This window comes from Sus scrofa, chromosome 14 (assembly GCF_054392235.1).
Source record: "Sus scrofa isolate SSC_HxYL_T2T_F1_AM1 chromosome 14, Sscrofa_HxYL_maternal_Yorkshire_Landrace_v2.0, whole genome shotgun sequence".
Taxonomy (NCBI): domain Eukaryota; kingdom Metazoa; phylum Chordata; class Mammalia; order Artiodactyla; family Suidae; genus Sus; species Sus scrofa.
The window spans coordinates 102853074-102874614 of NC_139396.1; the positions used below are offsets into that span (position 1 = coordinate 102853074).

Consider the following 21541-nt stretch of genomic DNA (forward strand, 5'->3'; position numbering starts at 1 on the left):
TGCCAAGAAGTTACAGGATGGAGGAGGGTTTCCTAGTATTTTGAGAAGTCAGGAAGCATATGCAAACCACATGCAAATGAGATGCAAGACAGCACCTGCTCTGTATTGTGTTGTCAGCCGGCTTTCTGCAGCAGGGAGGGTCCTGTGCATTTCAACAAAGGTGAACAAAAGTAGCTAAGCTACTGGACACTTCATGAGGCTACATAAAAAATAAAATTTCCCCAAGACTTTCCCTGCTAGGGGCCTTTCTGTAGAAGGGAGTGTCTCACTGGGAGAGTGGAGGACCAGAGTTTGGGCTCCGAAAGAGCTGGATGAAGCCCCCGTGCTTGCTCCCGGGTGGGAGCCCAGGACTCAGGATTTCTGGGGTGTGGTTTCCATTGCAGCCAGGAGAGGGCTGGGAGGCTGGCTTGGGAGGTCGAGGCTCTCATACCCTCTGCACATCCCACTCCTCTGAGCTCAGTGTCCCCCTGAGGAAGGGATCAGTGGGATCTGTGGTGTCTCTCAGAGCTGAAGTCCTCTGTCTGGTGAGTGAGTCTTGGGGGTCTGTGGTTTTCTGCTCCTTGTCCAGCACTGACCCTCTGTCCCTGAGCCCCTGGGGTGATCACAGAGATGAGTGATGGCATTTCAGGGTGTTTCTCCTCGCAGGGGTCTTGGGGGTAACTGCCCTGCCCTCCTATGCACCTGAGCTGTGCTGAGATGCTGCTCTGAGCTGGGTTTCCTAGGACCGCTGCAGGAAAACTGGGGCTGACTCAGAGTTTTAGCTTCCAAACTCTCTCTTTCCTCAGGGATTCTATTAAGAAATATGAGGAAAATGACCTCCCCACTACCAGCTTCACATAACAAGGGTCGGGGGCCGTGCCTGGGCCCTGGAAGCTTCCAGGCTTGACTCTTCCTAATCTGCTGTGTGGCATTGGGCAAGTCCCCTCTACAGTGTTTCTGTGAACCTCGGAAGCCCGACCAGATATTTCATATGAGAAACTTTCCCTGTTGAGAGTCAGCCCATCCTGACCTAAGCCCCTTTGGGGCAGGGTCTGCTGGACAAACAGTTTGTAGAGCTGGGGGGGCATGGGTGTCGTGGCCTCCAGGACAGTCTGCTGCCTCAGGTCCCTGCCACCCCAGGGAGGGAGGCTTGCTGCATCTGTGGGTTCTGACGACCTGCCCTTCTGACTTCCTCCCCCATCTCCTTTTTCTCTCCTCCTGTCTTTCCTGCCCCCTCCCTGTCTACTTTTCCTACCTGCCTGACCTTATCCTCCGGGGTCTGGTTCTTTCTGCGCTCTCACTCGCGTTCTCTGGGTCCTGCTATCCTCCTCTTGCTTCTATCTGCCTGTCTCCCTCAGGCCCCCTCTCCTCCTTTGCCTGGGTCCCAAGTGTGGTTCTCTCCCTGCTTCTCTGTGTTTTCCCTAACTGGGCATCTCCTCTCCTTTCCCCATCTGCACCCAAGTCCTGAGCACTATGGGGGAAACTGAGGAAGGGTCTGTGATGAAGGTGGGAGGGGCAAGAAGGAAGAGGACAGAGAGCAGCCTGCCTGCAGCAGGTGGCACTGTTGGGTGACTTTTGCTTGTGAAACCTTGCAGCACTGAAAACACACACCAAAATCTATTGGCATTTGAGAGCCCTTCTTCTTCTTTTTTTTAAATAAAAATAATGACTCTCATTTCCCGGGCATCATTAAACAAGGTGCAATATTTGTGTGTGTGTCTGTGTGTGTGTGTCTGTGTGTGTGTGTCTGTGTTAAGAAGATGTATGAATGCAGATGTCTGCATGTGAGCCTGTGGGGCTAAAACTGTAGGGCCCTAGTGTGTGAGCACATGCCCAGGCCATGAGTATCCATGTCCATGTGTAAACATGATGTAGAGGTGTGCGTGTAGGAGTGTTTGTGTGCAACTGTGTGAATGTGGGTTTTCAATAGCCCAGGGTGTACCAGTGTGAGGCATGTCTACATACGCAGTCAGGTGTTGGGCTCACAGGGCTGTGCCTGTGTGTGTGTGTGTGTGTGAGCCTGTAGGTGCATGAATGGGGTTGTGTGGGGAGTACAGGTGATACATTTGTGTCTTTACATATGCCTGCTGGTGGCGGCTTAGCATAGTGGATGAGAAGGAGAGCCATGGAATCAGGCCTCCAGGTTTAAATTCTGGCTTCACATTTACAGCTGTGTGATTTTGACCTAGTCATCTAACATCTCTGAGCCTTAGATTCTTCTTCTGAAAAATGAGATAATAGCAACATCTACCTCTTTGGATGGTTGTGAGGATGAAATAGGATCTTCCGAGTCAGGGGCCTGGTAGGGTGCTGTCTCAGGTTCAGCGTGAAGGTTAGTAGGGCACCGTCTCTTGCTGTCCAGCTCCACTGTCCACTGGCTGGGCTTGCTGGACTCAGAGGCTGGAAATGCAGCTCTCTGTAGGGGATTGGAGGCCCAAGGAATGGGGGTATCCTCTGGGGTTGGTGGACAGAACCAGTGCTGGAATGAACCCCATGGCAGAGGCCCAAAATGCAAGGGCTGGAGGGGACCTGAAGGCTCATGATTTGGCCCCTCATGGAAGGAGGGGAGGGGGCAATGCAGAGGGGCCAGGGCCACGTCAGGGCCAGGCCAGAGTCTGAGGGCGCTAAGCTGGGCTGACTCCCAGGGGCAGAGCAGCTCCTTGTAACCCTGACTCCCTCCCCTTGTCTCTCTCCCTCCTCTTCCTCATCTCTTGTGGTGACCTTCTCTCTTAGGCTGAAGGTGGAGGGAGGGAGACATCAGTTCCAGTTATCTTCCAATGTGTAACTGTCACCCCCCGATTTAATGTATGGGCACAGTTTGTTATTGTGCCCAATTCTGTGGCTTGGCTGGGCTCAGCTAAGCAGTTTTCATCTGGGGTCTCCTGTCCTGGCTGAGCTGGAGGTCGCTTGAGGAATGGCTGCTTGCCTCCCATGCCTGGCTCCTCAGGGTCGCTGGCCTCCCTCTCCGGGTGGTGTCCCCTCCTCAGCTCCCTCCACATGACCTGGGTCTCTCCCAGCAGGGGGCTTCGGGGTAGTCATACTTTTTCATGGAAACTGGCTGCAGGAGTACAGAAAGTGGAAGCACCTGGGCTAGTTAAGGACCGTGCCTTAAACTGGCTATGTCATTTTCTGTATTCTATGGGACAGAGCAGTTGTGAGCCCAGCCAGACTCAAGAGGGCAGAGAAATTGAACCCTCTTCTTTATGGAGGACAGCAAGGCCATATTGCCAGTGAGCCTGTGGGGTGGGTGATTGTGGTGTGGGTATCTTTGAAAATGCAACCTTCCCTGTATCCTAGTGACATTGTAAGGGGATGACATGCTGGTCCCCAGAATGTTCCTCTCTGTCACTGCAGCGCCTGCGATAGATCTCCCGCTTCTTCACTCATTGTGTGGCCTTGGGCAGTTCCCTTCACTCCCCAGTGTCTCAGTTTGCACATCTGTAAAAATAGGATAATACTAGAGCCTGTTCTCCATCAAGCATGCAGAATGTGGGCCGGCACAGGAAGACCTCAGAGTGTCCTTGTCATCATTGTCATCCTTGTCTGTCCTTCACAGCTGAGGAAATGGAGGCTCAGAGAAGTTAAGGGATTTCCCAGGGCTGCACCGCTTGGAAATGTCAGAGCCAGCTCTAGAATGCCAGAGATCTCCCTCCAAACTCCACACGATTCCCTTGGAGGCTTTGTGTTGTCAGGAGAAGGCTTAGAGGGGGCTGGGAAGCAAGAAACAATAAGAGGATGAGGAGTTGAGGGAAACGTCCTGTTTCAAGTTCTAGGTTATGTCTCCCGGGATGTCCTGACTCACGTGCTGTCTCCTGATTCATCACTGGCCCTGTTCTAAGCCCCCCACTTTGATTCTAGCCCCCTACTACTGGGGGTGGTGGTAGGACCAGCTCTAGACTCCTCCTGGCTAAGAGTCATTTCACAGCTTCCCCCACTGTCCCACCCACACAGGCCCATGGAGGCTGCCCCTTCCAAGGAGAGTAGACTGGGGCCTGGAGAAATCATGTGGTTCCTCCAGGTCCCCCAGGGCTGGCTGTAGGCAGCTCTGACTCATCTGGGCATCTGCCCATGCCAGGAGGGCCTCTCCCCTTGCTCTAGCATGGCTGCACAGGCTTCCAGGCCACGACCTGAAATGACAGTCACCTTGCATTCCTGGCCTTTCCAGACCCTGCCATGTTTCCCAAATGTGTTTGCTGGAGTGCTGGTCCCATGAGACGCTCTGTGATGAAAGAGCTCTGTGGTCAAGTGAGGGAAACGTGGCTTCCTTTGTCCCTTCCTTCTCAGGGACCTACCCTGTATGTCACAGATCAAAGGCCCTGAGGAGTCCTTGGTAAAGAAACAGGTTAACTTTGGTTTAAGCTAAGTATGTCCAATGTAATCATAATACAGCCCCCTCCCCCCCACAACACACACACACACGTATCCCTTCATTTGTTTTACAGATTCACTTTTTTTTTTTTTTTTGTCTTTTTAGGGCTGCACCTGCAGCATATGGACGTTCCCAGGCTAGAAGTCAAATGGAAGCTAGAGCTGCTGGCCTATACCACAGCCACAGCAATGGCAGATCCGAGCTGCATCTGCGACCTACACCACAGCTCATGGTAATGCTGAATCCTTAACCCACTGAACGAGGCTAGGGATCGAACCTGTGTCCTCATGGATTCTAGTTGGGTTTGTTAACCACTGAGCCACGAAAGGAACTTCTCAGATTCACTTCTTGACCCATTTTTGGAATACTCTTTAGAAATGTGGCCTAAGCAATAAAGTCCAAATCTTTATCCCTGATGTTCAAAGAAAGGGCTGCATAGTTGGACTCAACCCCATTTTCAGTTTTCTTTCTCCTTCTCCTCAGCATTCCTTTGTGTCCACAGCACCTGTGGCCTCTCCTCTCCATGTCTTTACTCAGATCTCACTAGTCACTTCTCCAGGGACACTCCCAGCCAGGGGTCACCTCCCTGGGTGTGCTATGACTTCCCTGCCTCCTTCTGTGATGGGTTGTATACCATGTTTGTTGCCTTTTCGTGCCCTAGCCTTGAGGCCCGAGTGTAACATAAACTCTTCGCAGACACAGATGCCTCTCAGGCTGCCATGTCTCCTGCTGCCCTCCCAGGCCCAGCACAGATGTGCACAGTCCTTCCTTGTGGCTGAGTTGGTGGGGAAGCTAAGGAGGGAAGACATTTTGATACCTCACGACTGGCTCAAATGGTTGGAGTTTCACCCCGCTGCGCAGAGGGACCTGTGACTCAGTCTTGGCCTTGGTGTTGGAGACCAAGGACAGCAGACCCCGGTCCATACATCTGCCCCATGTTCAGTTTGAGTTGAACTTGGAACTAGCTCTTCCCTCCTTATTTCTCCCTAGGAGGAATAGGAACAAGAGAAACCAGCTTCTGCTGGAGTGGCAGCGACCCCTGCTAGTCTGGGGGATGGCTTCCCAAGTAGTGGGCTGTTTGAAAGGTTGGAGTTCAGGGGCAGGGCTTGGGCTGAGGGCACCTTTTCTGCTGTCTTTAAGGCCTTAGGAGTGACTGCACTCCTCTGGGTGTGGAAACAAATGACCCTCTCTGCAGGTTTTTATCCCTGCGATTCCCAGGCTGCCAGCTCCCAGGGTCCCTGGTGGCACAGGAGAGGAAGGAATTATGGACCCAGGGAGGAGGCTGGGAGAGGAGAGGAGAGTGGGGGTGTTTTGTGTGGCAGGGTCCAGTCCTGCCCAGATGAAGGGAGGCTGTCGTGCCAAGCCAACCCCAGTGGCTCTTGGAGCCACTCTGAGGCTGCCCCCAGTGCTGTAGTTATTTTTAGCACTGGGATGTGCAGAACATGCTACAGAGAAATAGAGTGGAAAATCTGACACTCAGAGCCCCACTTTGAGGGAGACACAGTTCCTCCAGCTGGGCGTCGCTCACATGTCGATTTGCATCCTTCACGTTTCTCCAGGCAGCCTGACTTCAAATTCCGTGGACCCACTGCAGCTGGTGCCCAGTCTCCTTGGCAGGGTCTGGGGTCCTGGGACTTGGCAGTCATGGCTCCTGGTCAGTCCCTTTTTCCTTCTGCTGACCATCTGCACACAAGCACAGGGTTCTCCTCAAGAAGAGCCCAGCTGTCATCTCCTGGAGCCTCCCATCCACAGTGTGGAGAAGGCAGGGTGGATCTTAGGACTCCTAATGGGTAGGGGATGAAACCAAGGCCCAGAGAGGGTGTTGTGGGGCCCGAGGTTGCACAGAGAGGGAATAACAGAACTGGCCTTTAGGAGAGCCAGAACTTAGGTCCTTGGGGGTGTCCAGTGCAGAATGGAACATCTGGGAAGCCTGGAATCGAAGTCTGAATTGGCTCAGGAGGGGTGTAAACAAACAAAAAAAAGTGGACACAAACCTGGCTCAGAGGTAGGGACAGCTCCTCCCTGCGGGCCTGTGTAGTGGGTATTTAATTAAACATTACTTCAGGTTTTTTTTCCTCTTATTACAAAAACAGACATGTTCTTTGTAGAAAATTTAAAAATACAGATAAGCAAACAGAAGAAAATTAAAAACAGCCCTAATCCCAATACTCAGAGATAAACCCTGTAAATATTTTGGTATTTTGGTAGATATACTGCCAGGTTTTCCCTTTTTTTTTTTTCTTTAAAATGTTTTAATTACACATATAATATAGGAATGCATTCTTGTTAGCAACAGTCACACAATACAGACCAAGGTAACCACCCCCCTCTCTCCCGGCTTCCCTTCCCGTTGAGGTAACCACAGTTATAATTGTGATGTGTATTGTTCCTGATCTTTCTCTGAGTGTACACACACATTTATATCTGTACATATAGAGATACATGGATTTTATTTTTAGTGTGTTGGGATGTTTTTTCCTTCAACAGAAATGGTATCACGCTGTATGTATTGTTCCGCACTTTGATTTTGTCACCTAACTATTAGTCTTGGCGTTCTCTCCATGTCAGTACTTATAGCTCTAACTCGTTTGTTCTAACTGCTGGGTAGCATTCCTTAGCACAGATACATCAGAGTTTATTTAGCTATCCCTCTGGTGATGGGCTTTTAGATTGCTTCCACTTCCCCCGCCCCCATTGCGGTGCTGCCTTCTATGCTCTTAAATAGGCCTCCTTGGATGAGAATGCTTTCCTAGGATCAAAACTGAGAAGAAAAATTGCTGGTCACTTTCTTTTCAGACACATTAAGAAAATGGGAGCATCTTAGACCAACTGCCGTAGGAACTTGCCTTCTTCACTTATCCATGTTAATAAAAAGGCAGCTGTGACAGCATTTCCCCAAAGTCTCTGGACAGCACTGAGGTCCAGTGAGACACTAATAGGTATGCCTGGGGAGGAAGAAATCAGGGCAGGTGTGTACCTGGGCTCTTGGAAGTTCACCAGTGCACATTAGTATGTCAGGAGGCATCCTAAAGTAAAGCCACAAGTTTGTCTTCTCCCAATTCGAAGGCTATGGTGGAGGAAACACAGATTGTAGGAGATGGCAGCAGTGCCCTGCCCACATCCACACGGCCCCGCCACTTCAATGCATGGCTGGTTCCCCTTCCACCTGCTGGTACCTGCATTTTGTTGCCGGAGGACTTTCTCTTGCTGCAGGAGCCTTTGGCGGGCAGGAAGTGAGAGCATCAATGCTCCCCCATCCCAATCCAACAGCCCTCAAGCAAGGACTGAAGGACTTGGTATGTTGGTACCAGCTTCCTTCCCCTCTGGGTGAGGCAACTTTGGAGGCAAGTGTTTTCAGTTGGTCCCAGAGTTTACCAGTGGAATTACGCTCCTGTTGGCCACCATGGTAGCTGGTTTGAAAATACCCCTGTCACTGTCTGCCTGCCTTCATGTCTCACCTCCCCACTGCTCTGCTTTTGCCTCCCATACATTGGAATGTCCCTGCATTTGAGCTTGGATGGGCTCCAGGGAGACCCTCAACTAAGACTGATCAAGGGTTACTTCGTAGTGGCTTCATGTGTATGTCCCAAATATTTTTCTCAACCCATCCTGCATTGTTGGACATTAAAGGTCCAAAAGGCCTTTTTTTTTTTGCTATTATAAACAATCCCATGGTAGACATCCTTGAAGCTCAATAGCTGTGGACATTCTTAATTATTTCCTTAGGGACTATTCCTAGACATTAAGACTCTGGTTCAAAGGGAGTACATTCTTCTAAGGTTTGGGGAAGCATTTGTGGCATCTGTATCCTTCTCTTCTTTTCTTGCTCCTCCACCACCTGGCAGCCCCCATACAGCCCAGAGGGGCCAGCCTTGGGTATGCTCAGGGGATCTGGGGTAGGGGGGGCTGAGGATTTCTTGTAGGGACTGGCAGACCAGAGAAGGTGCCTGCCAGGATCCAGGGGGACAGCCAGCTCTTCACCTGGGAGTTCACAGTAAGGAGTTTGGAGCTTGGTGGTTTGGGGGCCTCTTCCCAGGTTCTTATCTCAAACCCTTCTCATCCTACAAGGCCCATCTGAAACTCTCTATTCTCCAGGAGGTCTTCCTTGACTTTTCTAGCCCATATGAGCCTCTCCCAGAGCCTGCGCATGAGTCACCTCTAACTCTATATGGTCCATATCCTATGGGCAGAGGCTGTCTGTGAGAGTCAGTGTTATACACTGGACAGATTTACCTGCGTGGGGTTTAGTAAATGGTTGTGGTAGGAGCTCTGGCTTGGGAACCAGTGAGCCTGGATTTGAATCCTGCCTTTGCTGTTGATCTCTGGGGGGACCTGTGGACCCTAGAGCAGAGGTCCCAAGGTGGGCTTGAGTGGGAATGGACACAACGTGGGCCCACTCTCTCCCTTTGCAGCCTCTGATTTTACCCCTTTTCCAGGGAGTCTCTGTGCCAGGAGCCCCAGAGGCTGGGCTGTCTGCATTTTGCATGGGCTGCGGAGATCAGTACGCCTTTCCTTTTATCCTTCCAGGTGCACGTTTCCGGAGACAAATATACCCTCCATTCCCAGCCCCTCGATCTGTCTAAACACAATTTGACATGCGTTGCTATTAGCTTAGCACCTTATCAAATAATGCGGCCTGATCGAGATAAAAGGTTTTACAACCCTTGCTGCCTTTGTTTCTGCCTGCATTCACCCGCCGAGACAGCTAATAATTACCACCAAAGACAAAGAGAAATCTATACGCTCAGCGTCGAGGTTCCCGTGCGCATGTTAAGTAGCAGCTTGAGGAGAAAGAGCAAGGAGGAGATGGCCCCGAATGCAGCCTGTGCAGGCCTGATGGGGCTTTGCTCCCTGCTGGGTTCTTGGGCCTCAGGCCCACTGGTTGCTGCCATGACCTCTGTGGTTGGATATTGTCCAGTTCTGGAGGTGGAGAGACAGGTGGGAGGTGGGCTCCAGGGCCCTTCTGGGTTGCCTGGGAGTGAAGTGAAGGGCAAGGCAGGGGATGCTGGCGTGCAGGGCCCGGCCCCATTCAGGGATGCTGGGGCCCCAGGTGTCTGTCTTGGCTCTGCAACTGGGTCATGCTGTGACCTTGGGTAAATCTCTTGCCCTGTGTGGGCCTCAGTCTCGGCTTCTGGAGACCTCAGATCTCGAGTTAGCTTGGCTGTCGACAGGCAGTTACATGCTGTTCTGGACCTCAGTTTCTGCATCTGGAAAATGAGAGTCTGATTGGGATGATGGCTATGGGGGCATTTAAGGGCTCAGTCCCAGGCAGGGATGACTCAACTGGCGTCTTCCTGGGCATCTGTTCTGTGGCCAGGCCTATGTGGAACATTGATTATGGGAGCTGAAGAAGGAGGAGATGTAGGCTTTGAACACAGAAGCCTTTCCAGGGAACCAGTTCTCATCTCAGAATCAACAAACACAGAAAGTGAAAGGAGAGCTTGGAGTTGGGGGTGCTCACTGAAATCTGAGAACACTTCTTGGAAGAGGAGAGCATGGATGCTCTCAAGGCTGATGGGGTGGGGCCCCTGAATGGAGGTATGTGCAGCAAGAGCAATATTTGTATGGCCTTTGGGAAGTGAATAGGTCATGGGAACAGAACCCTTGTGAATGGGATTCATACCTTAAAAAGGGGACTGTGGAGTGCTCCCTCACCCCTTCCATCATGCAAGGACACAGGGAGAAGTCTGCTGTCTATGAACTAGAAAGCAGGCACCACTTCACTGAATGTGCTGGTGCCTTGATCTTGGATGTCTCAAGTCTCCCAGAACCATGAGAAATAACTGTTGTTTGTAAGCCACCCAGTTGTGATATTCTGTGATAGCAGCTCCAGTGGACTAAGACAGCAGTAACAAGGATCATCAATAAGGTAGGTTGCAGGGGCTATGAGTCTCTGATAGAAAGCTCTGGACTCTAGCACTGCAGGTACCAGTTGCTTGCAGTGGACAAGGATTAACCATGAATCTCAAGACCAAAGGGGCTGTCTGGATTCCCTTCTCCACACAGCCAGCCAGAGCTAGTCAGTGTTTAGCAACTAGCTTTCTGGAGGGAAAAAACAACTCGATTTATATAGTTTGCCAATTTCCATGGTGCAAACACAACCATCATGGTGGATGGCATGTCACTGAATGTGGAGTTGGGAAGAGATACGCAATTGGCTCTTATGATTGGGTATGAGCCAGCTCCAGCACACCACAGGTTGGAACCCCGTTTAAGCTCAGTCTAAGTCAGATCAGAGACTCACAGTGTGTCAAGGCTCAAGAGTCAAGGGATGGTAAGTAGCATATGTTCTACCTCCACTTCCATCTGTGTCTGTGGCAGACATCACTAATTAATCATGTCTGCTTAAACCGCAGATCCTTCTCATCAGTGTTTCAGGCAGCCACTACCAGTCGATTAGGGCTGGTATATAAAATGACACTTCCTTGCCATGGCTGATCTAGACTAACCTCCTCAATGTACACATGGGGAAATTGAGGCCCCGATAGAAGAAGTCACCTAAATAGTTTAGAAAAGCTGAGGCTGGAAGCCCATTGGCCTGCCTCTCAAGCCTGCACTCTCCTGCTCTCCCACACTCTCATTTCTCCCTTTAAGAGCAGCAACAAGGGCAAAACTAACCTCGTTAAAAGAGGTGACTTTGGGCCTGGACCAGGCAGGTCTCTTCCCTAAAGCTCTTACCTTGAAGGCAGGGATGAATCCCCTTCTATTCATGAATTTGTATTATATAAAGACCCATCAGCAGCAAATTGCCCTGTGCCCTTCCTTGGGGTGCAAGTGTGCAAGAGTGTGTGTGTGTGCATGCAGACTTACATATCTCTGCACACACACATGGAAATAATGTATGTATTTCCCATGAGCTGTTGACAAACTTGAGGCCTTCCCCAGTGAGTGGTGGCAGGCCCTCCAAAGAGTGGCCTGTCTGTCTCCCAGATTTATAGTAGGAGCCAGGCACTGAGTCATGATTTATCCCGAAATTGGCTCTGGGCCAGCCTGCTCATGGCTGGGAAGCATTTGGCTTGCTCTCTTTTTTTCCTTCCCCTTTCTTTCTTCCTGGCATTTCCACCCTCAGACACCATTCCTCTGGGAAGCCCTTCCTGGTCCCAGACAGCGACAGTGCGCAGTGCTTCCTGCTTACCTCCGGCTTCCCACTGTCTCCCCACCCATCCCCCTGAGCTGGATTCCTTGCTTTTATGCCCATCTCCCTCCTGGACTGGGAGCTCCTGGAAGGCAGGGCTGTGCTGCTTTCAGTAGAAAAGGCCCTCTATCACTTTTGAGTGGACTCCAGCACTTTGTTTTACTCTCCCTTCTCTGTGCCTCTTTCTGTAGTTGTCCTCATCTTCCTGTGATTTGGAATCCAGGATTGTCAGGTCCAAGCAGAGGCCTGGGGGCCTTGTAGTCACTCCTGCTACAAGGAGTGTATTTATCAGCTAGGGCCTTGAGTTCCAAGCCACAGAAATCGACTTTGGCTGCTGTAAGAAGGAAAGATAACTTATGGAAAGGGTGGTGGGTACTCACTGAATTGCAGGAAGCCCAAAGAACCAAGTTCAGGTTCAGGCAGGAGGCCCAGTTGACAGCCACACTCACAGCCACACAATCCTGCTACACAAGCTGTCTGGGAGGACCCTCCTGCCATGGCACTGCCAGCCATAGGCACTGGACAGCTCTGTGGGCATTGTGGCTGGTTTGGCCTTTGGATATTTGTGCACCTGCTGCAGCCTTTACGAGAATGAAACCTCCTATACCTTATTTTTGGTGTGTCCTCAGCCCAGATTTGAAATTCCAGGTGGCTCCTGGATCACCCGCCATCCCACAGCTGCTGAGCAGCGTCTGGGAGTACAAGCTCTGGGCCTTTTGTCTTCCTAGTATCTGACAGGCCCTGTGGCAAATACTGGTAGAAGGGGTGTAGGCAGGGAGATTCCAGAAAGCAGAGTGGGGTGGGGAAGGGAGAGCAGAACAGGAGGAAGACCATAAAAGGCATGTCGATGAGCAAGCAGGCCCCTGAAAAGAGTGTGGGGTCCCTGGGCATCACCTTGCTGTGGGCGAGGGGGCTGAGGCATGCCTATCCGTTCTGGTCTCTCAAGAGAAAAGGTTGTTCCTGGGCCAAGTTGGCCCCCTGGACTCTGCCCACTGTGCTCACAGCCAGACCACCTTCATCTGGAGGCCTTGGCACCACCAAGAAGTATCTGCAGGAGCCTCTGGGGTAGACCAAGATACTCTCATGAGGTCTTACTGGAGTGTTCCATCCCTCCTAGACTCCAAAAAATGTGAGGGTTCAGGACTGTGGAGTCTATGGGGGCTCCATGGAGCACCCTAGAGGGAGTGAGGGTGGCTCCGTTTCTCCCATTTCATCTTGGGTTCTGCTGTTCTCATCGCACATCCACTTGGGAGTTCGTGGGGACTGTTCTGATACTAAGTGTGGACTCCTATTGTGCCCAGACCTCTTTCCTATTCCCTCTAGTTGGGAGCTCGTGGCCTGAGCCTTATTTGGAGGGCTAATTTAGAAGTGGGACCTGGGGCTGGATTGTCCATGTGCAGGTTTCTAGACAGTGAGTTCTGGGAAGGGTCATAGAGACTCCAGGGCCCCATCCTTAATCATGCATGTGGAAAGGCAGGACCTTCTTCCACAGCACCCCTGATGGACTCCTGGAAGGGATCTGTTCCAGATTCACCAACTTTGCGAAGATGAGTGATTATCAACATTACCTGCCTGCAGCTCTAGCAGGAACTGTGCATGTCTTGTGGGGGTTCCTGACCCAGGGCTAGTCATAATGGATAGTGGGTTTATGGGCCATGTTCCAGGTGCCATCCTGCAGGGGAGCCCAACCATGGGAGCCCAGAGCTTCTACACCTGGGCTGAGGCAGGGTCGTTTGGGAGGGAGGGGGCTGCTGGCTTCAGCTCACTGAGAGGGAAGTTCCTTCATGGCCAGAATTGGGGGATGTGGTGGGGGGATAGCTCATCCATTTCTGCTTCCCCAAAGCACTGGGCTGGGGCACCCGGGGAAAGCCCTGAGTCCCCATGTGCTGGGTGGGAAGATGTTAACCTACGAGGAGGAGCTCAGGCTGGAGGAGGTCCCTCCAGCCAGGGAAGGGTGGGGAGCGTGACTGGGAGCTGAGACCTTGAAAGCTGAGGGAGAGCCAGTGGGGCAGGAGGGGCTGAGGGGTGGGGAGCTCACGGCATCCTCGTTGGTAGGCAGCGCACACTCTTCTGGCCAAGTGTATATTTTTGGGCATTGCTCAGAAGAGTGGGCTGTGCTCAGTGTCACTGTCACAGCACTGCCCTTCCTATCTGCTGATGCAGCTCTGCCTTGGGCCCTCCTTTGTCCTTCATCTGGCTCAAGAACGTGCCACATCCCAGTCAGCTACTCAGTTGCAGAAGTCCTGCTTCCGGGGGCTGGGATGTCACCTCCGTCCTAGCCAGCATCAAAGCAGGCCCTGGAGCTGCCCGTAGGCCAGCTGCCCATCTCTGCAGGAAGAAGGGGCAGAGCTATGTCCTTGCCTATGGGCAGAAAATGGGCATTTATTGAGTACCAACTGTGTGCTTCATATACTGTGCCAGCTTCTTTAATGTCTTATTTCATTTCATCTTCCCAGTAGTATAATATTATATTCCCACGTCAAAGATGAAAGCCAAAATTACCTTTGTCTTAACACAGACTTGCCCAAGATTGGTTATACAGGCTGGAAGGGACAAGGCTGGAGACCTCAATCTGGGTCCTTCTGTGCCCATGATGCCTTACTAAGAGAGAGAGTGATGAAGTTGAAGTTGAAGGGTGAGGCTGACCACCTTAAAACTCATTTTCCTGGGTGGGTCCTGGAGACCGTTTGAGAGTACAAAAGATTGACAAGGCCCAGGGGGACCCCACAATTTTCTACTCCCCAGAGTGAACTCTTAGAAGCCAGGGAAGCACTCACCCTCTCCCAAGGTCTGGGACCCGTATGTCAACTCTGTGTAGGCCTCTGACATCTTCCTCCAGAACTGGAAGTGAATTTAGGAATTTCTTGTTTACACCCCCCTTTTTCAGAGGAGAAGACTGAGGCTGAATAGAGAACTGCCTCAGATTCCTCCCGAGAAGTAGCCAAGGTGAAGATGGCTGCTCTCTGCCCCCAAGTAGCCCTCACAAGCCTGAAGACCCAGACGGGGTTGGGGAGGGCTTGTTAGCCAACAGATGGATTTCTTTGGAAATCTTACAAGCTGGTGTTTAAATGGTAAAACCCTTGAGGTTTGAGCTCATTCATTCTTTTTTTTTTCTTTTTTTTTTCTTCTTCTTTTTTTTTTTTGGCTGCACCTTGGAATGTGAAAGTTCCTGGGCCAGGGATTAAACTTGTGCCGTAGGAGTGACCCAAGCCACTGCAATGACAACATTGGATCCCAAAACCTGCTGCACAACAGAGGAACTCCTCGACCTCATTCTTGTACCTTATTTACCAACAGAAAGTACTAGCCCTTGGATTGGCACTTGGTAAGGCAACATGAAGGAGTCTGGAGTCCCTGAGCCAGGGAATGTCAGAGCAGCAAGCCCCAAATTCCTGGACTCTGGGTCCAGTGCTCCTTCTGTGGCCTCCTTCTAGAATAAGTAGGAAACACCCAGGCTACAAGGTCTCCGCGGCTTTGGAGAGAGTTTGGACATGGGGCTACAAAATTCTAGAATCCTAAAATCGCTGTCTCTTGGAGATCCTTCTACCCCTGGCAAAAATCCTTAGCCAGTGTTCATTTGAATGCTTCTGGTGATGGAGAGCTTACTCCTCCCCACTGTTGCCATATCAGGTGATACCAAGTTCTCTTTCCTTTCTCCTTATGGCCTGATGGCCATCAGCCTGGGTTCAGGGCTACCTGGGTTTCTGGCTGATCTTCTTGATGTTTTCTCAGCCAGTGGCAGCTGGTTTTCTGGGCATGGCTTTTTTCGTTCTTGCAGACACCCAGCCTAGCTGAGAGTCAGGTATATCAAGTATGACTTGTAGCTCTCCCTCTCATCTTGTGACCTTGGACATGATACTTAGCTTTTCTGAGCCTTTAATTTTCTCATTTGTAAAATGACGGTAACTTTATTGGATTGTTGAGAAGATTAAGTGAGAAAAGGCCTCGGAAGTGCTTAGCCTGGTGGTTGGCACGAGTAAGAATCCAATACATGCTAGGTAGTATTATTATGACCTCCTAATTTGTGAGCTAGGGGTGATAGCCTCTGCCTGGCAGAGTCATCTTGAGGATTAAATGAGATAAACTACATAAGTGCTGATGAGCACAGGCTTTGGCTCATAGTAAAGCTGGCCTCAGAGTGACAGTAGTAGTTTGTCATTCATGTTACCATGGCAAAGGGAGGGTCCTGCCAGTGGAGTGTGTGAGACCCACACTCCCAAGTCCCACATTCTCGATGACATTGGAGACTTATCCAGGCCCCTTAGTTTTTAATTTGGGGTTTTGTTCTTTCTTTTCCTTTTCTCTCCTCATCCCACTGAGGTGTAGTAGTTAAGATACTTTCAGCTGCATTTAATAGGAGAACCAAGTAAAATGGCTTAAATGATAGATTTGTTTTTGTACATTATAAGAATAGTAGAATGATAGCATGATAGCAGAGTCTAGTGTGCCCAGGAAGAGTTCAGAGCCTAAAGCCAGACTGCCTGAGGTAGAAGAATTGCTGGCTTTATGACCTTGAGCTAGTTACTTAAACTTTCTGGGCCTCAATTTTCACATCTGTAAATGGCACTACCAGTAGTCTTTTTCTCAGTGGGCTGCTGTGAGGATTAAATGAATTAATAAAGGCAAAGTGATTAGAACAGTGCTTGGCACATGGTAAGTGATACTTTAGTATTGACTGTTATTTATGACAGAGCTAGGACAGTTCTGGAGCTCATCAATATGGAAACTCAGTGACCTGAGCAAGGCATTGGATTTGTTTTTCCTTTGGCTGTTCTGCCACTGTCTGTCATATTTTTCCATTGCCACTCTGCCTCTGACTTTGTCCTTAGGCTTCTGCCCTCACTGTGTAATATGGCTGCAGCTGCATCAAGCATCACTCCTCATACCACAGTGTACAAAGCCAGAAAGGAGAATATCTTTTTTTTTTTTTTTTTTGAGAGAGGAAAGTGTTCCCAAATGACTTTTTTTGGTATCTCATTGGTTAGAAATGGATCAAAGGCCTGAACTAATAACCCCTCATGGGAGAGGAGAATGGAATTACCATGATTGGTTGAGGCTAACCCAGATTCTACTTTCTGAACCATCCATTCTTGAACCAACTTGGGGGTCCACCATGATAAGGAAGAGAGTGGAATGAGGAATCAGCCAAACAGTGTCTGATTTGGGGTAAGAGACGTGGGGACACAGCAGTGTGGCAAAGGATCTGCCAATATGCCAGGATCTGCTTTGCAGGCCCTGAGATAATTTTGTGGCTAGTCTTGAAAGCCTGTCTGAGTTGGCTGCCACCTAGACTGTCAAGAGCAGTACAGATGGAGACCTGGAGAAAGAGCACACCCAGGGCTCAGCAAAGGCCTTGTCCACAGCCACTCACAATGATAGCAAGTTCCTTTTATTCAATAGTAACTTCCATTTATCCAGCCTCGCCTTTTTCTCCCTACAATCTAAGAGGCTGATACTATTTTGGCTTTCATTGGTGGATAAGAAAGCTGAGGCAGAGAGAGGTTATGTAATGTGCCTTAGATGATGCTCTTGATGCCTGACTGTAGCCTTTCGGTCCTTCCTGGAGGTCACCTGCAGCCTTGGTGGACAGTAGCTCTACTTGCCAAGAGCTTCCTGCATCAAACTACCCATGTTCGGGGCAGCCCAGGAGCACCAGGAAGTTAATGTGCCTTGTCACGCCCCCAAGAGTTGGTGGATAAACACCCCAGCTTCCTTGGCCCTCAGGGGACATTTCTGAGGTGTGCTCTACTGTCTTTAGAAGTATGCATGACAGCAGTAACCTGCTCACAAATGCACACGCAAATGGATTTCCTCCCCTCACTGTCACACTTTCTGGCTTCCTCACCTGAACTTCTTGGGATCACCTCGCCCACATCCTGGGCTCAGGGGCTGCTTTGTATAACCCAGACTAAGCCACTTGTCTCAAGTTGCAGAGTGAGTCAGTGATGGGCTGGAGAACACATCAGGCCGCCAGCCTGAAGTCTGAGCTCATGACCGCTTACTCTCTTGCATGTCAGCAGAAGAATCAAAAGAGAAACAGGAGACCTCAACCTCAAACCCCAAACCCCACTGTTTTCAGCCTGGCCCACACTTGTGGTGGAGTGATACGTTGGAGCAGTAGCCAAGTCTGGGCTTCCTGCGGGTGCGGGCCTGCTGGGCTCTGACAGCCGCCCTCGGGGACTCCTAAACTGTCTGATGGGATGGGACCAGTGACCTGTGAACTGACTCCGAGGAACAATTCGGCCTTCCCCAGCTGGCTTCAAAGGAGCGATTACGGACCATCCAGGAAATAATACATTTCATGGAAAAGACCGTAATTATGGAGCATTGAGTAAATAATACGTGCTTTTAAAAAGTCTGCAATTATGTATTTATCCTATCTGTAATTAGGGAATTTTTAAAGGGTGCATTATAGGTAATTTAAAAATAAAATAATGACACCACTCAAAACAAACAGCCCCAAACAAAGACAATTCAGGCCACCCCAAACTCAGCTGAGGGATGATTTCAGGGAGACCCACCATGCTCAGCTTTGAGAAACCAGGTGGCCCATTCAGCCTGGGTAAGCAAGGGGAGTTTGACCCCAGCCTTGGTTTGACGCCTGGAAGTTCACTGATGCTAACATTTTCTCGGGAGTTCCTGTTATAGCTCAGCAGGTTATGAACCTGACTAGTATCCATGAGGATGTGGGTTCAATCCCTGGCCCTGCTCAGTGGGTTAAAGATCCAGTGTTGCTGTGGCTGTGGCATAGATCGACAGCTATAGCTCCAATTTGACTCCTAGCCCCATATTCGACCCTATAACTTCCATATGCCACATGCTCAGGCCTAAAAAGCAAACCAAACAAAACAAAAACCCCAAACAAAATAAAATTCACTCTTTGAATAGCCTTCTCCTTGACAGCCTCAATTCTCAGAGATTTCTTCATGTCATGACACAGCTGACAAGTGACTAGTGGGCTCCAGCCAGTTTTTTGCCTTCCTTCTTCTGGAAACCTCAAAACCTCATTGTCCAATATGGTGGCCACCAACCACTAAATAGTGTGGCTCTTTAAATTTAAATGAATTAAAATTAAAACCTTCATTTCCTCAGGTGAATTAGCCACATTTCAAGTGCTCTAGAGCTGCCCACAGCTGGTGGCTACCATGTTGGGCTGCACAGACACAGAACGTTTTACCGACCACAGAAAGAGTGGACAGCATTGCTCCTGTGGTGTAGACCTGGTCTTGATGATCACAGTGAAAAGAAATGTGTTTTCTTTGCCTGGGAGTTTCCTCCCCACTGTTCTGCCTCAGGAATGTACTTCTATTTGTCCTTCCTTCTGGAACCTCCCTCCCCCAAGGGACCCCAGGAGTCACCATTCCCTCTCTCTTTGCTTGTACTTTTGACACTCTTTTGCCCATGTTGTCTTCACTGCAGTCTCCTCTCGTCCTGGGGAACCCTAGTTCATTTATCTTTTTCTTTTTTATTTTTTGGTTAAGAACTCTATTTAAAAGTTTGAATAGCTGATATACTTGTGTATTCAAAAATAAAAATAAAATGGAAGGATTGTAGAGTAAAAATCTCCTCTAGCCCTTCTGCTCCCAACTGTCCATTCCCTCCCCCAGCTAGACATGGCTACTAATTTCTCGTGTTCCAGAGGGTTCTTTTTTGATGTGTTTACATTAAAGCAAACATAAGCATATATTCATTTCTCTCCTTTTTATACCAGCGGCAGCATGGTGAGAGCATGCTGCCCTGAGCTTTGGTTTTTAAGCCGTGTTTTAAGCTGCAGGGTGCTGGGCACGTGTGAGATGTTCATTCACCTCAGACGAACTCACAAGGTCTCTGAGAGCAGGGACTGTGCATCCTTCACTGTGGCTGCCCTCAGGGCATGGCCCAGAGCTGAGCTCAGCATGACACAGCAAGACACAGCATGCATGACACAGCATGGACCTTTGGAGTCAGTGGAATCACATTCTTTGTGAGTTTGGTGGCCTCTGTTTCTATACTGTAAAATGGGAACAGTAAGAATCCCTTTCTGAAAGGGTTGCTGTTGACATGATTCAGTGGAGTGCTGAGTGTATGATGCCTGGCACACAATAGGTGTTAATAGATAGAAGAAATAAGAGCGGGAGTGACATCAGTGTGGCCTTGACAGAGGCGGGCTGAGGGGGCGGTTCAGAGGACCCGGCGGCTCTTCTCTAGCTTGTGGGGCAGGCGGCGTTGAGGGTGCAGCTCACTCCTGGTCCTCATTTACAAGAAAAGCTGGGAGCTCAGGCCGCCTCCTATGTGTCCCATCAGAGGCAAGACTGTGGGTGAATCTTGCCCCAGTGGTGGTGTGATGGTTGGAAGGAGCCAGTCAGGTCTGACCAGGATGTTGAGATGGATGGTCACGGCAGAGGCTCTGTGAAGTCACGCATGTTGCTCCCCAGCATGCCTGCCCCACCCCGTATCCAGTGCTACTAAGGAGGGGTAAGCCCTTTGTCACACAGTCATTGGGTGCACTTAAATGTGACCATCTGTGCCCCTTGGAGCCCATCGAAGCTGTTTTCAGTGCTGGTGGAGAGGTGGGGGAGGACCCAAGGCCCGAATGTTTGCTTTGTTTTCTCGCCCTCCTTGGGTGCCCCTGGCATGACAGAGCGAGGCCCAGACAGGATGCACTCAGATGGACCCCACCTCCAGCCTGTCACTGTAGCAGGCCTCCCCACTTCCCTTCTGTCCCCTCTGGTCTGTACTGCTCACTACCCCTGGAATCACTGACTCACAGATCAGCCCTGATTGCCTTTCTCCCAGGTTTCCTTGAGTGCCTCTCTGGCCTGATTCCCCTCTGCTAGCCCCAGAGAAGCTGCGTCTCTTCATCTGCCCCAGAGTTGCTGGTTTGGGTAGCTCTCAAAGCTGGGCAGAAATGACCTCGAGACCCTCTTACTATTTAGGCAGATGCTTCTCACCTTGTACTCCCCAGCAGTAGTCTCTCTTCCTTCAGCTCCATTCCTGAGCACTTTGCCAGCCTCTAAGGTCCTCTCTATTGCTGGACACCAGGAACCAGGGAGCTTGGCCTGGACCATTTCCCCAGCATCACTTTCTTCAAAGGAAACAGTATACCTTGTAAACAATGTGGCCTTCAGAGTCATAGTCATGCCATCTGGGCTCAAACCCCTTCCTAGCTGTGTGTTTTTGGCAAGGTGCCTCACTTCTCTGAGCCTCAGGTTCCTCATCGGTAAAAAGGAGTAATTGTACCCACCCCATGGCAATGATTGAATGAGCAAATGCAGGTAAATTACCTGTGTAGTACCTGACACAGAGTGAATGGTGGATGCGTGTTAACTATTAGTATGATACCGCTAAGGTCTGATTTCTGTCACAGGAAGAAATAGTCTGACCATCACCCCACCCACCACATGGAGAGAGGCTGGCCTGGTGGGGGACATCAGAGAGGATAATGGTAGTTTATTGGGGGAATACAGGAGAGATCTGATTTACTTCATTATACTCCCCCCAGGTCTCCCCACTCCCAACCCAGACCCAATTGCCTAATCCTCCTTCCCCCAAAGGGATTCCCAGGCTCCCAGAATCCCGATCCATAAACCGTGGGCCCTGCAGGCCGGTGTCGGCCACAGAAGTAGTGGGTTTACAAGGTAAGGGCGTATAAGATGTGACAGGCCCGGAATTAGCAATGCAATTCCTCTGTCATTTTTATCATTGGCCCCTGCAGGGAGGAGCTGATTAAATGGATATTCAACTCTTTGCATTAATGTGCATCCAGCTTCAATTTGCATTTCATTAGCTGCACAAAAAGCATAATTTTATTATTTGCCGTTGGAAAGCAGATCTCTGCTAACAAGCAGCTCCACGCTATTACTGAAATACGATGTGACTGACTTGCTCTGCTGTCTTGCATGCTCTGCCATCCTCTGTCCCTCTGTAGACTTCTGGCTTTCTGTTGAGGGGGACAGTCTTAGCCTCATGCTGGCAGCCTGTGTTCTCCTTCTAGCCCTGACCCCCCAGAGGACTTCTCTGCTTTCCCCATGGCTTCCAGGTTGGGCACCCACTGGCTCCATTTTCTTTTTTTTTCCTTT

At 50.2% G+C, this 21541-nt stretch overlaps 1 protein-coding gene across 3 annotated transcripts in view; it reads left to right on the top strand.

The window, feature by feature from the left end:
- The first annotated feature begins 417 nt into the window (after positions 1–417).
- LOC102163764 (uncharacterized) overlaps positions 418–21541 on the top strand; it is a 447748-nt gene continuing 426624 nt past the window's right edge. The window contains exon 1 of one of the 3 annotated variants that reach the window (XR_014828194.1): positions 418–524. The gene's annotated coding sequence lies outside the window, so the exon portion shown is untranslated. The remainder of the gene's footprint in view (positions 525–21541) is intronic. The other 2 variants (XR_014828193.1, XM_084997458.1) reach the window with 2 other exon arrangements.